Source organism: Anolis carolinensis, chromosome 2, assembly GCF_035594765.1.
Source record: "Anolis carolinensis isolate JA03-04 chromosome 2, rAnoCar3.1.pri, whole genome shotgun sequence".
Taxonomy (NCBI): domain Eukaryota; kingdom Metazoa; phylum Chordata; class Lepidosauria; order Squamata; family Dactyloidae; genus Anolis; species Anolis carolinensis.
This window is the reverse complement of record NC_085842.1, coordinates 80,001,280-80,021,574: the sequence shown is the minus strand read 5'-3', so window position 1 is coordinate 80,021,574 and position 20,295 is coordinate 80,001,280. Positions and strand designations below refer to the sequence as shown.

Below are 20,295 nucleotides of genomic sequence, written 5' to 3'. Positions count from 1 at the left end.
GTTGACTTTGGCTGGCTTACTCCATTCTGCTATTTGTTTTGAGATTGCTTCTGATAAAGCAGCATGTTTGTGACAACTGAAAACCTTTCTAATCAATTACAGCACAATCCTGTTCAAAGACACAACCATGTAAGTCTAGAATTTCAGCATGTAAAGGGATCCTTCAGCACCTTAAAGACTGAGAGTACAAAGTGGGTAGCATAAGCTTTCATAGACTGAGAGCACATCAATGCTGTAAAATTAATGCAGTTTAGCTCCACTTTAACTATCATGACACCGTACTGTGGAATCCTGGCAATTGTAGTTTTTTGAGTGACCAGCACTCTTTAGCAAAGAAGGTTAAAGACACTGTAAAACTCACAGGGTTCCAGGGCATTGAGACATGGCAATGAAAGTGGCATCAAACTGCATTAATTCTAAGTGTATGGGCAGTCCCCAAGTTATGAACAAGATAGTTTCTGTAGGTTTGTTCTTAAGCTGAATCTGTATATAAGTCAGAACAGGTACTTTTTTAAAGTGTAACTCCAGCCAAAAATATTATGTTTAAGCTTTGGATAGCATAGGGAAGCATTAACCCCCTTGTGGTGTTTGTTTTTCTGTCATGCCCCTGTTCCAAAGATTTCACCTCACTTTCTGTCCCTGTGATCATTGAATTTTGAAACATTTGGCTTGTTATGGAAACAAGGATTGGCGAAAAAGCTTCAGTGGTGACACCTTTTCCCATGATAACTCTTTCAGGAGAGAATTTTCCTTCAGAGAGGCATATTTTACTCAGGGACTGTCTGTAGATGCATCCTGAATTTACTTTATCATTTGCATGTGTAATCCTATGTATGTTTACTTGAAAATGTGCTACTGAATAGAGTGCTACTTACTGTTAGGTAGGTATGCATAGGATTGCAGTCTTAATTGTGCAAACCATACAACTAGGTGTAAAGGTAAAGGTTTCCCCTTGACATTAAGTCTAGCCATGTCCAACTCTAGGATGTGGTGCTCATCTCCATTTCTAAGCTGAAGAGCCGGTGTTGTCTGTAGACGCCTCCAAGGTCATATGGCTCCCATGACTGCATGACCTTCCCACTGGAGCAGGACCTATTGATCTACTCACATTTACCTTTTTTTTTGAACTGCTAGGTTGGTAGAAGCTGGGGCTAACAGCGGAAGCTCACCCCACTCCCCGGATCCGAACCACTGACCTTTTGGTCAGCTAGTTCAGTAGTTTAGCCCGCTGCACCATCGGGGGCTCCTACAACCAGGGTACTGGTTGTAAATCTACTGATGTTACCATCAACAATAGCATTAAATATGAGGAAACTGCTCTGTACACAGATAACATTATATATTTCAAAACACCTTTAACATGAAGCAATGCAATGTAAAATAAAAAATGTAACCAAATATTATTTTATTAATAACTTCTAAAGTATTCCTATTCCATCCATATCATGGTGCCTCAGGGTAATGTAGAATAAAATCAATTCAATCAATTTAAAACAACTTAAAAAGAGTAAAAATGATTTAAAGAGGCTAAAAGCATGTTAAACAATTTAACAGGTTAACACAAGTCAATTTAAAACCAGTTAAAACAATTTAAAACCATGTACAGGGTAGAACCAGATAAAATCAATTGGTTCCCCAAGGCTTTTTTTTAAGCCATGCTTTTGTTTCACATCAAAATGAAATGAGTGTTGGAGTCTACTCAACAGCTAGGGTGCCACAGGGTGTTTAACTTTTAAATGTAATTTTAATTGTATTTTAAGTATATTTTAACTTTTGTATCTATGACACAAATGTTTTGATTTTTGTATTTGCCTTCTTCTTAAATCATAATATGTCATGTTGTTGTTAGCTGCTTTGAGTGCCTGTGGGGAGAAAGATGGAGTAGTAATGAAGTTAGTAAGTAAATAAATAAAACAATTAATCATTACAATAGAGTCTATTGCAGTAGTCTAATTGAGACGTTACCACGGTATGAGCAACTCTAACTATGTGCTCTCACCCCACAAAAGCAATGGCTAGTTGGTCAGTTGAGGCCAGCCATGGAGTCAACCTGGGTCAGCATGAAGAGAGCTGGAGGCAAACTCAGCTCCATCCTTCTCCTTCCAAGAGGAGTGTAATCCCATCCAGAGCAGAGCACATGACAAAACGAGACACAAGGGCTCTGAAAGTCTCTATCTTACTGTGTTTCCGCTTCAACATATTGGCTCTCATCCAACCTATTATAGGATCTAAGCATTGATCCAACATATGTCAATAGTTCCAAGATTATCCTGGCTTTTCCGAGGAGATAATGCACATCCCAGCTGTTCCTCTTAGCTTGTGCTTCAAACAGAAATCAAAGCACACAGGCCTCTTGGTCTTACCTCTTAAAGAGACAGGATACATACACACAGAGAGACAGTAGGGCTGAACAAGGTTTACTGGCAATGGGAAAAAGATCTTGGATCTAGTGGATCTGAAACTAGTAAAGTCAGGCCCTACCTTCTAAACTTCAGGACTGAATCTTTAGCCATGCCAGCAGTACTCCGAAATGCAGATCTTCCCTCCTGTTGATCTTAGTAAAATGAAATAATTAGAAACAGAGAAACAATCAAGAGGAAAATGGCATCCATACTGTTTCATATGGTTTTAGATACTACCAAGAATAATGCAAAAGTTATGTAAAAAAACCAATTAACTTTATTTAAACAAGTTTTCTATCAGTTTCTAACAGTCCATTTCCCTCTAGCTCTGTCTCTCTCCTAAGGCTGGCAAAGTAAAGACTGACATGGGTCCTTGTATCTTTAATAGTAGTGCAGAAGAGCAGATACATATATGGCCAAGGGACATCAGAGTGTGCTCAAGATAGTTAAAGTTTGCGTGAGGAAGGACACACAATCCAGGAGAGGCTGCAGTAGTTTGCTTTTGCTTGGGCCTCTGGAAAAGGCAAGATTTCCCTCTCCCCTCTTTCCCTTTCCTCTCATTGAGTTAAGTGAGTGCACTTTGAATGCAGTTTGCACAAACTGAAGAGATAAGGAGAGAAGTGGGAAGCGGAAAAAGAAACTGGGACTTTTTAAAATAATCTGAAAAAGTGGAATAACAGGATTAACTGAGATTGTCCCTGCCAAATCTGAACAGTTGGTGGATATGTAAAAGGCCAAAACGAAACAAAACAAAACAAAACAATTGTATCATTGTAAGGGTATTTTGGCTTCCTTCCTGGTCCATATGTCAAAGTATTGTGTCAAAGAAAAAGAGTGGGGTTGGAATGTGGGCAGCAATCGCCCCAACGGAGCAGAAGATACTGTCAGTCTGTCCTAATTGCCAAAGAATCACTGTGAGGAAGTTCAAAAAGTGGGGGCAAAGGCTGTGCTTGCTCCAGAAATGAAGTTCACAGCTCAATTGTCAACACGAAAAGCAGAAATCACCCCGGGGAGAGATACTGAACAGGGATGCACATGTCTTTAGCCTTCTGCTCACATCGGTGGTGGTGGTGGTGGGGTGAGGGGGAAGCAGTTTCATTTGCTGGCCTGATTGGACTGATGAGATTTCCATATTCTTCATTAAGAGCCTGCCAGCCAGCTCAGCTGCCCTGCCATTTCCCATTACTCACAGCTGATCCATTATGCAAAAGCAGAAGAAAGCGGGGGAAGGGGGATTGAGGAGAAGGACCCCGGCTAGAGACTGTAACGATCCTGTCAGCATCCACGCTCCGGGGAGAGTTGAATGTAAGGTGATCTAATATTTAGGGAGGCATGGACTGGGATGGGGAGGGGGTGAGATATCTTCTTGAGCCACCTGCTCTGTGCCTGTGCCATGACACATTCCTTTCTTCCCTTCAACATCACCCAGAAGGATTGCTTTCATGTCACAGACATGGATAATGCATACCATCAGCCACCTTTAAGGTGAAAAGTGCCAAGTGTCAGACTCAAGGGTCTAAGAAGGTAACAGCATCCATGAAAATGGCTTGAATTTCCTATAACACTACTATTCCGCCCTGAACACACTCTGTCTTGTTTGATTTTGGATACGTAATAGAGTCAGAGTTGGTTTCTTTGGACAGAAAATCACTAAAGAATACCGGAGCTAGGAAAGAGTTCTATCTGAATTCCTGTACAACTATGACTGGGTTAGATGGCTCTAATTCAGTATAAGATAGACTCCTATATTCCTTTGTGAAATATTTTGTGTAATTCCCCCCCCCCCACTCCTGCCACTTAATCCCATTCCAGAAAAGACAACATTTCATTAGCTGACATCTAGTAGCTTGACTGAGATTTGCAAATAATTCTGTAAGAAACCCAAGCACATTTAAAATAAGTATTTAGTTAAAAATCAGCATTGAGAGGCCATCACCAAAGGATTGTCTACTGTAAAAAAAAACCTGTTTGTCACCACATTTTCCTGGTTTGCATTAACACTACAGTGACTTCATTAACACCACACACATCACACATATCTTAGTGAGATTGCAATAGCCAACCGCACATCCTTTTCCAGAAGGGCATAATCTTAAGTCCCCTTAATGCTATCAGGTGGTTCCAATACAGAGTTTTTTTTCACGTCAATTGAATTAGCAGGACTCTGGCAGTTATTATCGAATGGTGGGACAGCTTAACCACTCAACTGGCCTTTTAATCTTTATTGGGCCATCTCCTACTGCCCAAAGACATTTCAGTGTTGGCTTCCATATCAGTTGTTATTGCTGTGTGCCTTCAAGTTGTTTCTAACTTATTGAGATCTCCTAAAGTAACACTGTGGCAGGGTTTCCTTGACAAGATTTGTTCAGAGGGGGTTGTATTTGCCTTCCTCTAAGGTGAGAGAGTTTGACCTGTCCAATGTCACCCAGTGGGTTTTCATGACTGAATAGGGATTCAAATCCTAGTCTTCCAAGTCATAGTCAAACATTCAAACCTCTACATCACATTGGTTCTCTGTAACAGTAGTCAGTTGGATCTGTTTCAAGTTTTACTCTTCTCCTGTGGTTCTAGTTCAAACATTAAACAACCTTTTTCAGGTGTTGAAGCCTACTCCTATAGATTCAGCACCTTTGATACCTCTTTTTAAAGTTCAGACTATAGCCCAGAGTGGATTTGCCATCACTGTGGCATTGCAGAAAAATGCTGCCTCTCGGTGCTTCCCAGCTATCAGGACCTCTCTTCCTTGGAAGGGGGGTAGGGGAATGTGCAGTCAGAAACTTAACCGAGATATGACAAACAAAAATTAGGAATTTAAAAGGAAGAGGGGGAAAGCAAGCATTCAAATAGACGAAGAATATTGAGTATGTCTCTAAACAATAAAATGAAAGGACTGAATTCCATTAATGATCCTATACAAGCTTATTACTGAAAAGCTGCCTCTAGCTGTGTAGTTCTGGAACTTGGGGATAATTATGAGCTTCAGACAGAAACCTTTCATTGCAGAGCAGTTGCCGCCTGGTAAATCCAACTACTGAATATTGCTTCTCTCCTTCCTGGAGCCCTTTCACATTTCTCTGTTGTTATGTGCCCTCAAGTCAACTCCAAGTTATAGCAACATTTTCATTGAGTTTATTGGTGAGATTTGTTCAGAAAGGGACTGTTGTTGCCTTTCTTTTACTGAGAAAGTATGATTTGTCCAAAGTTACTTAGAGGATTTCTATTCCTGTACAGGATTCAAAATCTGGAGCCCATTCACACTACCTAATTATAGTTATATATTCCACTTTAACTACCAAGGTAACATCTCATGGAATGCTGGGATATGCAGTTTTGGAAGAAGTACTTGGGATGCAGTGCTGGACTATGACTCAAGACCAAGGTGTGAATCCTCACGCAGCCACAGGGTGACCTTGAGCAAGTCATACTCTCTCAGCCTCAAAGGAAGGCATAGATAACCCACCTCTGAACTACCCTTGCCAAGAAACCCATGGTAGTAGATTTCCCATTTAGAATCACAATAAATTGGAAATGACTTGAAGGCATACAACTATAACAATAAATTAGAATTCTCAGCTAGAGTGCCCTGGTGTTTCACCAAAGTACAAAACTCGGGATCCTAGAGGATGTTATCATGGCATTTAAAGCTGAATATACTGCTAACATTTTGTAATGTGAGGGCCCTTCTACACATGCTTTAAAACCTGGAAGTAACCAGGTTAAAAAGGGGTGGGTGGCTAAACATTTAGCCAAAGTGCAAAAAGGATCAGGGTAAGAGCTAAAAAGCACTTGTTAAGAGGTGTGCTTATAGCCTGATTCAGCCTGAAAAAGGGCACCGTTGCATGACTGTGTATCCATGCACTCATACAAAACACATATTTTCTCTCCCCGCCCCCCGTGTAGATTGCTCTAGAGATGTGCGCTTTTTAAAAGCCCAAAACAGCAGATCAGCTGACACACAGGTGGTTCAAAGGAAGCACAAATGGCAAACAATTAGAACTCTCTGAAACTCTGTTTTACCATTTATAATCTTAAATAAAGGTTGAATTAAGAATTGGGGGAATAGAAAGATCTAACAGAAGTTTGTTTTTTTTAATTCCCTCCATTATGTGCTAGACCTCATATGTGCACATGTGAATCTGCTTGTGTTTATATTATGATATTTGCATGTGTGCATATACGGTCCCAGGAGGGAATAATAATAAACTTCCTCCGGATGTCCCCCGTCTGCCCTCCATCTTGATCCGCTACAGAGGAAGGCTGTGAGGATGACGGGGGACCGTATCCCAGGACTGACAGGTCTGTGTGTGAACCTGCTGTCAGGTCCCAGGATTTTTTTTTTGACTCAGTTCTAATATGTGGATTTTGGCACTGCCTGGAAGCACCCTGAATCAACCCCATGTTTTCTGAACAGGATGCTATTTGTCTAAAAAAATATAATACTATAGTCCTCTTTAGCTGTCATGGTTGCATCCTATGGAACCCTGTTTTTGTTTTAGTTTCATCAGAAGCACTAGAGCAAACTGGCTGAGAATATCCTTCCCTAAAGTGCAAATCTGATTTCTACAGTGTAGAATCATGGCAGTTAAAGTAAAAATCATGGGAGGTTTGAATGTTGGACTATGGCTGTGGAAAACAGGGTTCAAATGCCCATTCAGCCATGAAAACCCACTGGATAACCCTAAGCAAGTCACACTCTCAGTCCCAGAAAACTCTGTGACAGGTTCACGTCAGAGTGGCTGTAAGTCAGAGTGCTATTTAATGGTGGGCTCTCTGTAAATCCACCCCACAGCGTCTTCCTTATGGCTCTTTCTTGCATACCTCTGCTAAATACAACAACTAAGTTATATAGCTGTGCAGTGTGAAAGGGACTCTGATCTTTTGCCAGCCTCCTCAGAACCTCTCCTTTTTTCCTCCCCTCAGAACTTTCTAGAAGCTCTTCTTTGCAATTTCTAACCCCTTTTCTCTACACATTCAGCTCAAAACACTTCCCCATTTTCTAGAGCCATGCCTTCTACTGCAGTTTATCAGAGCCAGGAAAAAATGAACTGTAGTCATTTCACCTGAGAGGTGCACTGCACAGGGTTAGAGTAATATGAAGGGCAATTCCATTACAAATTAAAGGAACTGTTTTACACAGGGTTAGGTCATTTAAAAAAAATGAAAATGGGAATTTAAACATCTGCATGTGCTGACTGCTGAGTCCTGCCCAACAGCAGTTCAACCAAGAAAACCCTTTTATTGCTATCTGGATGCTGCAGAGATGCCAGAAAGAGAGAAAAGCCTTTGGTAGCTGTTCCTTCTTTATGATGGTGGAACATTGCACTCCTGTGTTTCAACTGGTTCCCAGTGGCATATCCTTTCTTAGCATTCATCCATCATTTCCTGTAGCCTTCTGCAGATGTCAACTGCCAGCTGTGCTGGGAAACACGCTAGCTCAGCATATTTGTGGGGCTTTTCAGAAACTCGCACGTCCTCCGTGAATGCAATGAAAGGAAAGGAAAACTTCATCCCAGTCCAACTCAGTGCAGTTACAGTTGCCCTTTACTCTGCCCTTCGCTCACAACTCAGTTGCTCCCAATAGCCCCTGATTTAGTGTGCACCCTGTGCTGATGCTGCAGAGAGGTAAATCCAGATGCAACAAAAAGCTTGGTATTACCACTGACAGGTGTTTCCTTGGTACCAGTTGGCACTCAGTTCCAGGCAGCTTCACTCCTTCTTAGCATTATATCACCCCAGAAAGCTCAGGAATGCGGCTTGGGCCCTTTCACTCTGGCTAAATCTCATTATTTGGGTCTAACAGAAGAATGAAGAAAAGAAAGGCCTGCCTTTGATCAGTGAAGAATGATGGTGGATAATAGCGGTATGATCAGTCACTGAGCTCTCCCGCTGGTCTGAAGTAATTAATCAGCTGAGTGCTATTTAATGGTGGGCTCTCTGTAAATCCACCCCACAGCGTCTTCCTTATGGCTCTTTCTTGCATACCTCTGCTAGAGAAAGAGATCATCATAATGTTAAGGCAGTGGCGGAAAGCCAAGTCTGGGGGCTATTTAGGGCAAATCTCAACGGGTCACTTTCTGTGCTTCTGTTTTGACGGTGTAGTATTGAAAAGAATGTCCAGAGAGCTGACTTGCTTCCAAAGCAAGACGATGCCATCTAAAAGAATGACACATGCTCTTCTGTATACTCTGACATTTATTGCCTTGTGCTTTTCCTTAGATCCTGATTTCAGATTAGTTCTTTCCTCAGACCCAACTCAGTGGCTGGGTCTCTAGGAATTTTACTACATGAAGCCACTATCCAATGACATCCCCATGACCTGAGATAGTGGCTACTTACCGGGATTGTGCCCCTCCTCTTTGCACCACTGCTAGTATTGTGTGACTGCAATGCCTTGGCCTTTCAGGGCTGCACTTCCAGGAGGGTTGCGGAGTTGCTCCCTTGCACTATGCTGCTTCCCCACCTTTTTAAAATAAAAATAACCCACACAATTACACAAAGTTTTCAATCCTTTTTTTAGTGAGAGAACAATTCCACGCCCAGTATGCCATTGCAGAAGTGCCTTGTCCTAATCTCACCAGGTAAGTCCTGGGACCATGGTACAATCAGGAGCTCTGGATGGACTTGCCCATCAATAGCCAGGAACAGCTTCATAGCAGGGAGGTGCCATACTGCTAGTGGATGTTGTGTCGTATTATAGAGACCATTCCTGATTTGCCACCTCAATGAACTAAAGTCCCAGAACTGTTTTCCAAATGGAGTCCTCCAACTATTCTACAGCTCAACACAGAGGATTGCTATGTAAACTGGACTAAGATATCAGATTCTGGATTGGATGTTTCCTCCATTGCAAGGCATATAAGAAGTTGTTTAACTCCAATGTTCTGGAAAAGCTATGCATCAGCAAAAGCTTCCCCTCAATTTTATTATTGTTTGTTAAGGAGTATTGGCTTGACTGCCTTTGTGTGCATAGCTTATTTTTTCCCCTTGCAAAGCTTTTTCTTACAAAGCCTTACAAGTAGGGTTCCCAGATTTCAGGCCCTGCTCCCTTTCCACCAGTCCTCCTGGTCAGAGGAAATAACCTTAAGGTGAGAACACAGGCTTAAACAGTGTGAGGAAACATTTTTACTTATTTTGTAATTTAGATTTTTTAAAATCTGAAAGACATACTCCTGAAATCTCGGGGCCAAGTATATTCCTGACATGGTAATCCTACATTAGATTGCCTATTGGTAAATAAAGCCCTGCCAATCCCCTGAGAAACCTTGTATTGAATATCTAGGCAATCTGTCATACAAGCCAGAGTCTTACTGGTTCTAAATGGCAGTTTGTTGAAATGGTAATGACTGTATGAAGAGGGAGGGGTTGGCAGTAAATGTTTCCTGACTAGAAAAGTTTGAATTACATGAAAATGGTGTGATATACTTACTGCTTATGTGGAACCTCCATTTTAATTTTTACCTTTCATTTGCCTTAGATGTGCTCATGGACTCAAGTGAGGAAGCATCCAGTCTTGATCTTTGGGCCTAAATCTGCTGCCCTGGATTAGATTAAATGGTGCTCACATCTGGCATGTGAAATACAGACAGGATCAATCCACACAATCACTTTCCACAGTCTTTTCCCTGACATTTCTAACATTATCAATCATGGCAATTGGCTTTGTCAGTGTTCGGACATGTGTCAGAACTGCACTTCATGCCAGAACTTGAGTAATTTTTTGAAATGGAATGGATCCAGGAAAGCGATACAGTAAGCTGTGGTTTCAACTTGGGTCAGAGAACAAACAAAATTGGTTCCCATGCCAAAAACCACTCAATAACTGTGTTAATTTGCTCCATAATCATGTTTGCACAAGGAATTTTATGTTGCTCAGTTCATATTGACTTTTAATACCTGAAAAAGTGCCTAATGCTATTAGCATGGAAGGAAGGATGTTTGAGGTAAGACCATCTGTTCATAGAGGAATGAGCTTCTGGGTTTTGTTACTTCAGTGAAAGGAGAAGGTCATTGAACTGCTGCATCAGCCAGCTTGCAGAGGGATATTGTTTCCCAGTGGAATCCTGTAAATAAAACTGGGGTTATGGGACAAGGACTGGATTGTGAATCAAGGTGATGGAAGAATTAGGAGGAACAGAGTCATTCAGGGGTAAAAACTCATGGAAATATGAGAACACTTCTTTGTTCTCTCCTTTTTTCCTTTTGCAATTCATCCTGTACAGTGAATGCTTTCTGTAAAGACTGTGAGGGGGAAAGGAAGGTCAACAGGAACTCTTCCTCAAAAAAACAAAAACCTAACCTAACCTTGCAGAATCAGACCATACTAATAACCACCTCATCACAAAGGGCTAAAATCGACAGCATGTGCCAATTTGAGCCCAGGTCACCCACAGAGCTGGCCAGCTCCCATCACATGACGCTGTGCCAGCTCCGTGGGTGAGGAGGACGGAGTTGGCATATGCCGCCCGTAGGGCAACACGGGAGGGCTATGGGGGGAAGACACATGCACCACACATGCTCCTGCTTCCCTCCATGTGATCGCCCTCACTTGGATCCGGGCAATGCAGGGTGTGGGGAGCCGGATTCCCCATTCCCCTCTATGAACTGGAGTGCTGCTTCTGCCAGCCACCGGCCATCTAATGAGGTTGTGATAAAAATCCACAGGACTTTTTAAGGCCTTGGAACTCATTCACTATATATCTTTGAGATGCCTTTTTCTTTCTTTCTCTTTAATCCCATCCCATCTCAGTTCATCCCATGCTAGACTTCTATCATGGATTGGTATTACCAGGCACCTTCAATACAGAGGGTTCATTTTGGACTCCCATAGCCTCAGAAATACAGTTTTTGTACACTAAGAATAATTAAGATTGCTACTTTTTCACTCACTTTAAGGACAGCTGGATGGGTTGAAATTAATAAGTAAGGCTGCTTAGCTTCTTTTTCTGAACATTCTTGTTTGAAGGAGAGTTGTTGCAGCAATAACAAGAGAGCACCTTTGTGGCATGATAAAAGCTGGCATGTTTTCTTTTACATAACCTTTCATGGACTTCAGCTTGCACGCCATCTGAGGAAATGGAGTGGACTCCATGAAAGCTGCAACAAGGCTCTTTTTATCTTGAAATGTTTTCTCCACTGTTTTTGGCATAGTAAATGCCTGCCAAATGCAGAAGAGCCATACAGTGCTGGCTAGTTTTTCTTTTTATCTGACTGGTTATCAGTGGGGATTGGGGTAGAAACATGAAGATATATGGAAACATCTGGGGGGGGGGGCAGAGTTGATGGTCTCAAAATTTTCCAAAAACACTTCATTTTCTAGACAAATAGAAGCAAATGGAGTATGTGATGTTTCTTTTTAAAATGATAAATGTTTAAGAGGCGATGTTTCTACACTGTTTCTAAAAACTAGGTAGCAAGTAGACTTTCATGTAACAACATGCACAGCATTGCTAGTCAAAGTGATGATTTGTAGATCAGTGGTAGTTCTGACACCATCAGCTGTCAGTCCAAGTTTCCAGAATAGAAATAAACAGATGTACCTTATGGGCACAAAAATGGTACTGGTTCTTGTTGCAAGAAGAAAAAGAAGGAGTCTCCCTACATTAGGTAGCCAGAAAAGCAGTCACGTATATCTAAATTATTACCATATTCCACCAATTCTGAGGCACCCTTTTTCCCATTTTAAAAGTTCCAAAAAGGGGGTGCACCTTATAATCAAGCATGCCTTAGATTTGCTGGTTTGGGGTAGGGGTTGTTTGTTTTGAATTGACTTGTCATGCAGACAAACAAGGAATTGTGCATGCAGCACAAATGCTAAAGAAATATTCAGATAATTTTTTAAAAAAACTTTTCAAAACGGGAGGTGCACTTTACATCCTTTATGGATGTTGATGGTTGCTTCTGTTCCTACTGGAGAGTTTAAGGTTATTTGAATTTTTTTTTTTTGCTTAAGAGTGTTCATACAGTTTCTTATAGTTTCAATTTATACGAAAACATAAAATGAGAAAAAGCAAGTTCAACTTACAATTATTTTCTGAATAAATTGCACTTTCAAGATACCCAATACGATAATTTTACGCTACACCAAATTTTACATAAGACATTTTATGTTCCTAAAGTAACAAAGTGACGTTCAGTCTGAAAAGGGTGGTAATTTTCTTCCTTAAAAACAAAACAAAAAAACCCCTACTTTCTATCTCATATTACCTCAATACTTCCATGAATTTTACATCTCTGGGTGAGAGATTTGAACTTATTCAGACATAAATTATACTTAGTAAATCTTACTTTCAAGGTATAGCTGAGGGTTCATCTACATGGACAGTAAAATCCAGGGACGGTGTGAAGCTCTGCCTGGATTTTGCCTTGGTGTTCACAACTTTGATCCCAAACTGCATCAACAATGGGAGCAGATTCCTCACTGGACAACCACCCTTACCTTGGGTACATCTGCTATAGAATTAATGCAGTTTCACCTCACTTTAATTGCCACTGCTCAATGCTATGGAATCATGGGAGTAGTTTTACAGGTCTCTGCCAAAGGGTGTTGATGCTTCACCAAACTACAAATCCCAGGACTCGTTAGCAATTTTGCCATGACATGTAAGGTGATGTCCAACTGCATTAATCCTATAGTGTAGATGCACACCTTGTCCAGTGTTCATTGCCATAGTAGTGAACTCGGAGCTGCAGAGAGTTTTGAATCGTGGCTTTTCTTTGCTTACAGGGCACCAAGTCACGGTCCCAAACTCTATGCAGCTCCAACAATAAACAATGGAAAAGATAAGTACCACCCCATTTTCTCCATGCTGCTGGTCATGGAGAAACTGGGATGGTGGTACTGACCCATGTGAACAGCAGAACCAATTCTAATTCAGAAACAGTCCAGCTGTTCAGACTACCCTGAACTGCAGAGGCTGCTCTAGAGCTTCGGGGAAGCTCTGGAGCATTTCCTGACTTTGCCTAATGTGGAGCTCAACAGCGTTAAGGGGCTCTTCCTCACATTGAGGGAGAGGTGGCTCTGTGTGTCATGTAAATGTGATGCAGTGAATTCTTGCCAGCATTTGGTTAAATTGCCCTAATATGCCCTAAGTTAACAAGATTTCCTGCTTCTTGGCAGGGGGTTGGACTGGATGGCCCATGAGGTCTCTTCCAACTCTACTATTCTATGATTCTAAGATGGATGTGCTCTTAGGTATTATTTCTTCATCTCTCCTTCACCATGCTCTTAGTACTGATACTGCTAAAATACTAAAAAACAAAATTCTCCCAACTAAATAGAGCTGAAGAAAGACTTTGTAAATAAAGGCTTTCTTGTCAGAGGCATTGGTGATGATAACGTAAATAATAATAATGACTAGCTGTGCCCGGCCACGCGTTGCTGTGGCGTTGTCTGGTGGTGTTGGTGTTGTTTTGTCCTAGGCCAAAATTTCATAACCATTATATATATAAATAGATAATGATAATCAACAATAATGCATGTATTTCCTACCCAACTTTCCCAAAATGCTCCAAGTATTTGAAATATAACTAAAACACATAAAATAATTTATGATGTTCCACCTGAACATCAGGAAGAACTTCCTCACCGTGAGAGCTGTTTGGCAGTGGAACTCTCTGCTCCGGACAGTGGTGGAGGCTCCTTCTTTGGAGGCTTTTAAGCAGAGGCTGGATGGCCATCTGTTAGGGGTGCTTTGAATGTGATTTCCTGCTTATTTGCAGGGGGTTGGACTGGATGGCCCATGAGATCTCTTCCAACTCTATTATTCTATGATTCTATGAAAACACATAGGAATATTCAGTACTGTAGAATTAATGTAATTTGAGCCCACTTTAACTGCCATGGCTCTATGCTATGGAATTGTGGAAGCTGTGGCTTCACATGGTCTTTAGCCTTCTCTGCCCAAGAATGCTGGTGCTTTACCAAACTGCATTCATTCTATGTGTAGATGTACCCTTAGATTAAAAACTCATAAACATAAGCTTAAAACACAAACAGTTACACAGTAAAATCATCCAAACATAAACTCTGAAATGTCAATATGGAGCTCATAGAATCAGCTAGGTAGATCTGTCAGAAGAGATAGGTCTTTAATGCTTTTTAACATTCAGACAGCATGTTGAGGGGTTGAATCTCTTCCAGTGAATTGAGTATGCTTGTACTAATACATTCCTATTCCTAATCACAACCAAGAAAAATGAAAAGGAACAGTAAGAACAACTACATTGACAGCAGCAGCAACTTAATGTGGGAAGGGAGCAGTGTGTGCATGTTGATCATGATTTGTTAAGGTTCAGATGCCTCGTTGTTTAAAATTAAAGGAATGGTTGGGGGAGGGAAGACCCAGAAAAAGAAAATTTTCCTGACCATTATGAAGTAATCTACCATCCCGCTGCATGCGCGTGCACACACACACGCGCACGCACAAACACACACAAACAAACCTCCACCACTGCCCCAGGGAGACTTTGCAGTGATCACAAACAAGAGAGAGTATCGATTCCAACTGAGCTATGAACTAGCTGTACCCCGAGGAGAGAAGGAGGTGGTCTTCTGAGGTCAGAAACAGTGATAGGGCAAGTATGGATGATCCAGCCAGGATGCACAGCTATCTTTTAATGATGATAGAAGCGTTGCTACAGTCAAGATGCTGTCAGGGGTATATTGATTGCAGTGCAGCCATGAGAATGACCAAAAGGAGGAGGAGGCGTCGGAGGTGGCAGAAGCGAACAAATATTTCTGGGGATGAACGTGTCACATCTCAGAACAAAACTATTATTACTACTATAGAAGAATGGCTAAAGTTTCTCAGGCTGAACTCTAAGCTGGAAGTGGACTGGTTTCCAGGGCATGGGGATGAAGCAAACAATAAGCTCCAGTTGTATCTCATTCGATGCAGGGCAGCACAGCTGCGAGATGAATCCCAACAACAATTTTTTTAGCACTTCTTTCCAACACTTTTAAGACGAAAACTGGGACACTTCTGTGTTTATGGAACACCCCTGTTTTCACCCCAAGAGTCATTGTCAGAGATGCCCCAGTTCACACATTTCTGAAAGCTCTTTTCCACTTGCTATGTGTTAAACTGGGGTGGGGTGAGTGGGTATGCAGCTATACGGATATGCTGTGACATGTATGTAAACTAAAGCCAAGAGTTATCCATCTCCCACTCAACTGTTTAACTAGAGACTGAACACAGACTTGAGGAGTTATAGAATATTGATGTGCACACTGACATTTATACAGACATCTTCAACATCTTTCTGAAATAAAAAAAATTCAGGGTTATAGGGTGCACAGTGTTTCCTGGGGTATTAGAACATAGATTCTGTTCTCTCATAAATAGGGACAGGTTGGAAGCCTATGATATCCATACTGGGGGAGGAATGAGAAAAAGAGTTATTGGCATAGAATTAGTGCTTTTCTTTTTTAAAAAGAGGCACGGGGACTTGTGCAGTCCTAGGTAGCACACTCTCTGCTGTGAAAGACATTCTCCAAAACTGTTGATACTCAAGAGCAGGATGAAAAAGAACTACAACAACTGCTCTTCATAGAGGAGCCCCAGATTCAATCTCTGGGGTCTCCAAGTGACACTGAAAACCTTGGCAGTGTAGACCAGCCCTCCTCATCCTGAATTTGTGTGTGTGTCAGGAGCGACTTGAGAAACTGCAAGTCGCTTCTGGTGTGAGAGAATTGGCCATCTGCAAGGACGTTGCCCAGGAAACACCTGGATGTTTTTGATGTTTTACCATCCTTGTGGGAGGCTTTTCTCATGTCCCTGCATGGAGCTGGAGCTGACAAAGGGAGCTCATCCACACTCTCCCTGGGTTGGATTCGAACTGGCAACCTTCAGGTCAGCAAGCTTACCTTCAAGTCAGCAGTCTTGCTGGCACAAGGGTTTAAATCATTGCGCCATTGGGAGCTACTCCTTAACTTGGTGACCTCCAGTTATTTTGGCAAACTACAGTTCCTATCATCCCCAGATGACACAGTTATAGTGTAGATCAGGAATGGGGAATTTTGGGCTCACCAAATGTTGTTGGATTCAAACTTCCATCAGTTCTATCAAGCATAACGTCAAGGAATGCTGGAAGTACCAGACTGACAACAGCAGACCGAATATTTTGAGATCACAAAAACAACATGTTGATCTTAAAAAAATTGGTTTTTAGAGGAACAAAATTTCAGACTTACTTATTTTCTTTTCTCTTTTGGAGGAGCCGAATACTGTGCCAGATGGCCAAAGACCTGACAGAGTACAAGGAAGCTTCCTATTGTTCCCATATCATGGTCACACAACCTGCTCAGAACAGGGCTGTAGCCAGAAAAAAATGTGGGTTTTTTAAAAAAAAAATGGGGGGGGGGGGGGTTGAACCCCTAGCACCCCCACCCCCACTACAAACCTGTCAATATCTGCTTGAGATAGTGCCTGGAGGGACTCTTAATGTTTTGCGTCTCATAGATTTAGCATGGGGATTTGGTTAACCAGTTAAAATTCATGAGTAAACCAGGTTTTTTTATAACCTGAAAAATTGGGGGAGGGGTTGAACCCCTAAACCCCCCCCCCTCCCCCTCGCTACAGGCCTGGCTCAGAAGTACTCTTGCTTTGTTATAATTTGCTTTGTGCTAGAAGGTCTAATGCAAGCTTAAATTAAGCTCTACCTGGGAAGTGCATATTATGTTTTAAAAAGGGATAAGACTGGGCAAAAGATTACATAGACGGATGGGCATGGGAAAGAGATGAACCCAGTATTTCTTCACTCTCCCTAGGAGGTTTTCTGCCCTACATCAGAAATGAACATCATAATCCTTGTAGAGCCCTAATTAAAGAGATTGTGTAAGTCTGGCTTGGTATTCCCCCCCCCCCCCAAAAAAAAATCAGGTAACGAACAATGTCTTTGTGGGATTTCTCTTCTCTGACCCCCGACTCCCCCACCCCCACCCCTTGAATTCTTGTAGCTGTAAAATGCAGCAATGACAGGCGGAGAGCAGGGAGATGTTCCCTAAGTCACCAGTCACGGCTGACCTCGGATGTCACTGGAAGGCAATTATCTTGCTGCTGAGAAATGGCAGCCTGCAAATGTAACAATCCAATGAGCGCAGCTCCCCCAGCCCAGTCTAAACCTCCTTCCCCCTCCATCTTGTAGGCCTGTCACTACCCCACTGGTGAAAGGAGCAGTAACTTTCCGCTGGCCCAAAATGCAGAGGCTAGTGGTCCCTTTGGGATGCCATTGTGTCCTCTGGCGTCAGAGTCCAGATTATGCATGAAGCTTCTCCGCCTGGCTCCTGCCGCCTCATCTGGCTCTGATTCATTGCAGGGGTAATGGGGAGAGAGCTGCAGAATGCTGATGAATAAGTGGCATCCTTGTGTGCCTCATCTGCAGCTCGCCTCACTATTTCAGGGGACCATTTCTGGGTTTTTTCTTCTTCTCACCATTGAAAGAAAGAATTTGTGAAGGAGTTTACCAAGTTATGCTTCTTTCTTTGGTCTTTGATGTGCTCATGACATTGGGACACAATGCCAGAAGGTTATTAAAGCTGAATGATGGTAGGTTATAAAATTGTCAGGGACGAAACCCAAATTTATTTCAGATTTCTTTCTTCCTTTTTAGTAGCTAGGGTTCAGTTTAGGCTGGAGAAAAATGCAGTACTGAACACTCAACCACTCCCTCCTTTATACATTTGTAATAAAGAAGCACAGTGATAAAGGAACCAAATTCTTTCACATTGAGCCTAAAATTTGGGATCACAGACACCGAGACAAATATACCCCTCCAAAAAGTGAGAACAAAGGGGTAATGGAGTACTTGGAAAATATTTCTTAATCTCACCAAAGCAAGCAAGCATGGGGGAGCTTCCAATTCAGGATCCCCTTCTAGGGGATGAAGCACAGTGGTATATATTTTAAAGCTTTATAAGAAAAATAATCCATCTGTTGAAGGTGTTATTTGAATCAGAAGACTGCTTTGGAAGTTGGTTATTAGATGTTTTTCTGCCTGGTTTTTCTGCTGCATTTTCCACTCAGTGTTTACCCCCCCTCCCACCAAGTTGCTCTTACCACATCACACCTTTATGCCAAGTTGGTCTGTGTGAAGTCTGCTCCAGACTTTGTCATAAGGGTAGCAGTGCTCTCCATCGCATCCTTGCTCCATCCATGCTTTAATAGCATCCCTTGTGTGGTTTTTAAATCCACATTAATGTTTTTTTATCCACATTCATTACCAATTCCTATATTCTGCATCTTACTTCAAGATAAGGTCATCCATGTATATGTGTGTGTGTGTGTGTATACCTAATAACACAAAAAATGTCATGAGAGTGTCATGACACTATGACTGTATTGTGACATCATAAAGCCCTATGTGACTGCTGATTTTTTTAATCAGAAGATTTCTTTTAACAGAAAGATGACACGGTCCTTTCTATTGCAGAGAGAAAAGCAACTGCTGTTTTGCAATGGAACTGGTTATCATGGAATTATGCTATAAAAGCAAACAAAACCAAAAAAGAAAAAAAAATAGAAGAATGTGTTAAGAGGGGTTTAAACATACTAGAAAAGCCACCATCCCCATCTGAGAACCAGAAGTGGTTTGGGGCTTCTCTGACAGAGTTTACTTTGGGAATTCTTGAGGGGAAGACAACCTGGCCATACCCACACCATGACCACAGAAGAAAGTTTTGTGAGACATTTACACCCTGACTGGTTATTGAATTGTTGCAGGAAAAGGATTAACATATTTTCCAAATGGTGGTAAAAGATGTTTCAGTGACCCAGCAATACAACAATCCCCAGAGACCAGCAATATCATGTGATAAGGCTGAGGCAATAGTGTGAGTAACCTAGAAGTCAAAATGACCAATCAGACATTCATACTTTGGGCACACCCTGAGATAATATGTCTCATTGAAAAGATAATAATGCTGAGGAAAATGAAGGACAGTAGGAGAAAAGAAAAAGTTGCATTACAGGTCATAGAATCATAGAATCGTAGAGTTGGAAGAGACCTCGCGGGCCATCCAGTCCAACCCCCTGCAAGAAGCAGGAAATCGCATTCAAAGCACTCCCGACAGATGGCCATCCATCCTCTGCTTAAAAGCCTCCAAAGAAGGAGCCTCCACCACAGTCCGGGGGAGAGAGTTCCACTGCCGAACAGCTCTCACAGTTATGAAGTGCATCCCGATGTTCAGGTGGAATCTCCTTTCCTGTAGTTTGAAGCCATTGTTCCGTGTCCTAGTCTGCAGGGCAGCAGAAAACAAGCTTGCTCCCGCCTCCCTATGATTTCCCCTCACATATTTGTACATGGCTATCATGTCTCCTCTCAGCCTTCTCTTCTGCAGGCTAAACATACCCAGTTCTTTAAGCCGCTCCTCGTAGGGCTTGTTCTCCAGATCCTTGATCATTTTAGTTGCCCTCCTCTGGACACATTCCAGCTTGTCGATATCACCTTTCAACTGCGGTGCCCAGAATTGGACGCAGTATTCCAGGTGTGGTCTGATCAAGGCAAAATAGAGGGGGAGCATGACGCTATACCCCTATTTATGCAAGCCAAAGTCCCATTGGCTTTTTTCACCACCGCATCACATTGTTGGCTCATGTTTAACTTGTTGTCCACGAGGACTCCAAGGTCTTTTTCACACATACTGCTGTCGAGCCAGGCATCGTTTCCCATTTTGTATCTTTGCATTTCATTTTTTTCTGCCTAAGTGAAGTATCTTGCATTTGTCCCTGTTGAACTTCATTTTGTTAGTTTTGACCCATCTCTCTAATCTGTCAAGATTGTTTTGAATTCTGCTCCTGTCTTCTGGAGCGTTAGCTATCCCTCCCAGTTTGGTGTCGTCTGCAAACTTGATGATCGTGCCTTCTAACCCTTTGTCTAAGTCGTTAATAAAGATGAT

At 42.0% G+C, this 20,295-nt stretch overlaps 1 long non-coding RNA gene across 1 annotated transcript; it reads right to left on the bottom strand.

Moving 5' to 3' along the window:
• Positions 1–1,326: 1,326 nt before the first annotated feature.
• Positions 1,327–19,405, bottom strand: LOC134296086 (uncharacterized). Its single transcript, XR_010002662.1, has 4 exons — positions 18,468–19,405; positions 8,739–8,862; positions 2,482–2,554; positions 1,327–1,862 (listed from the first exon to the last, which is right to left on the bottom strand). It is a non-coding gene; the product is annotated as an uncharacterized LOC134296086 (long non-coding RNA).
• Positions 19,406–20,295: the final 890 nt, after the last annotated feature.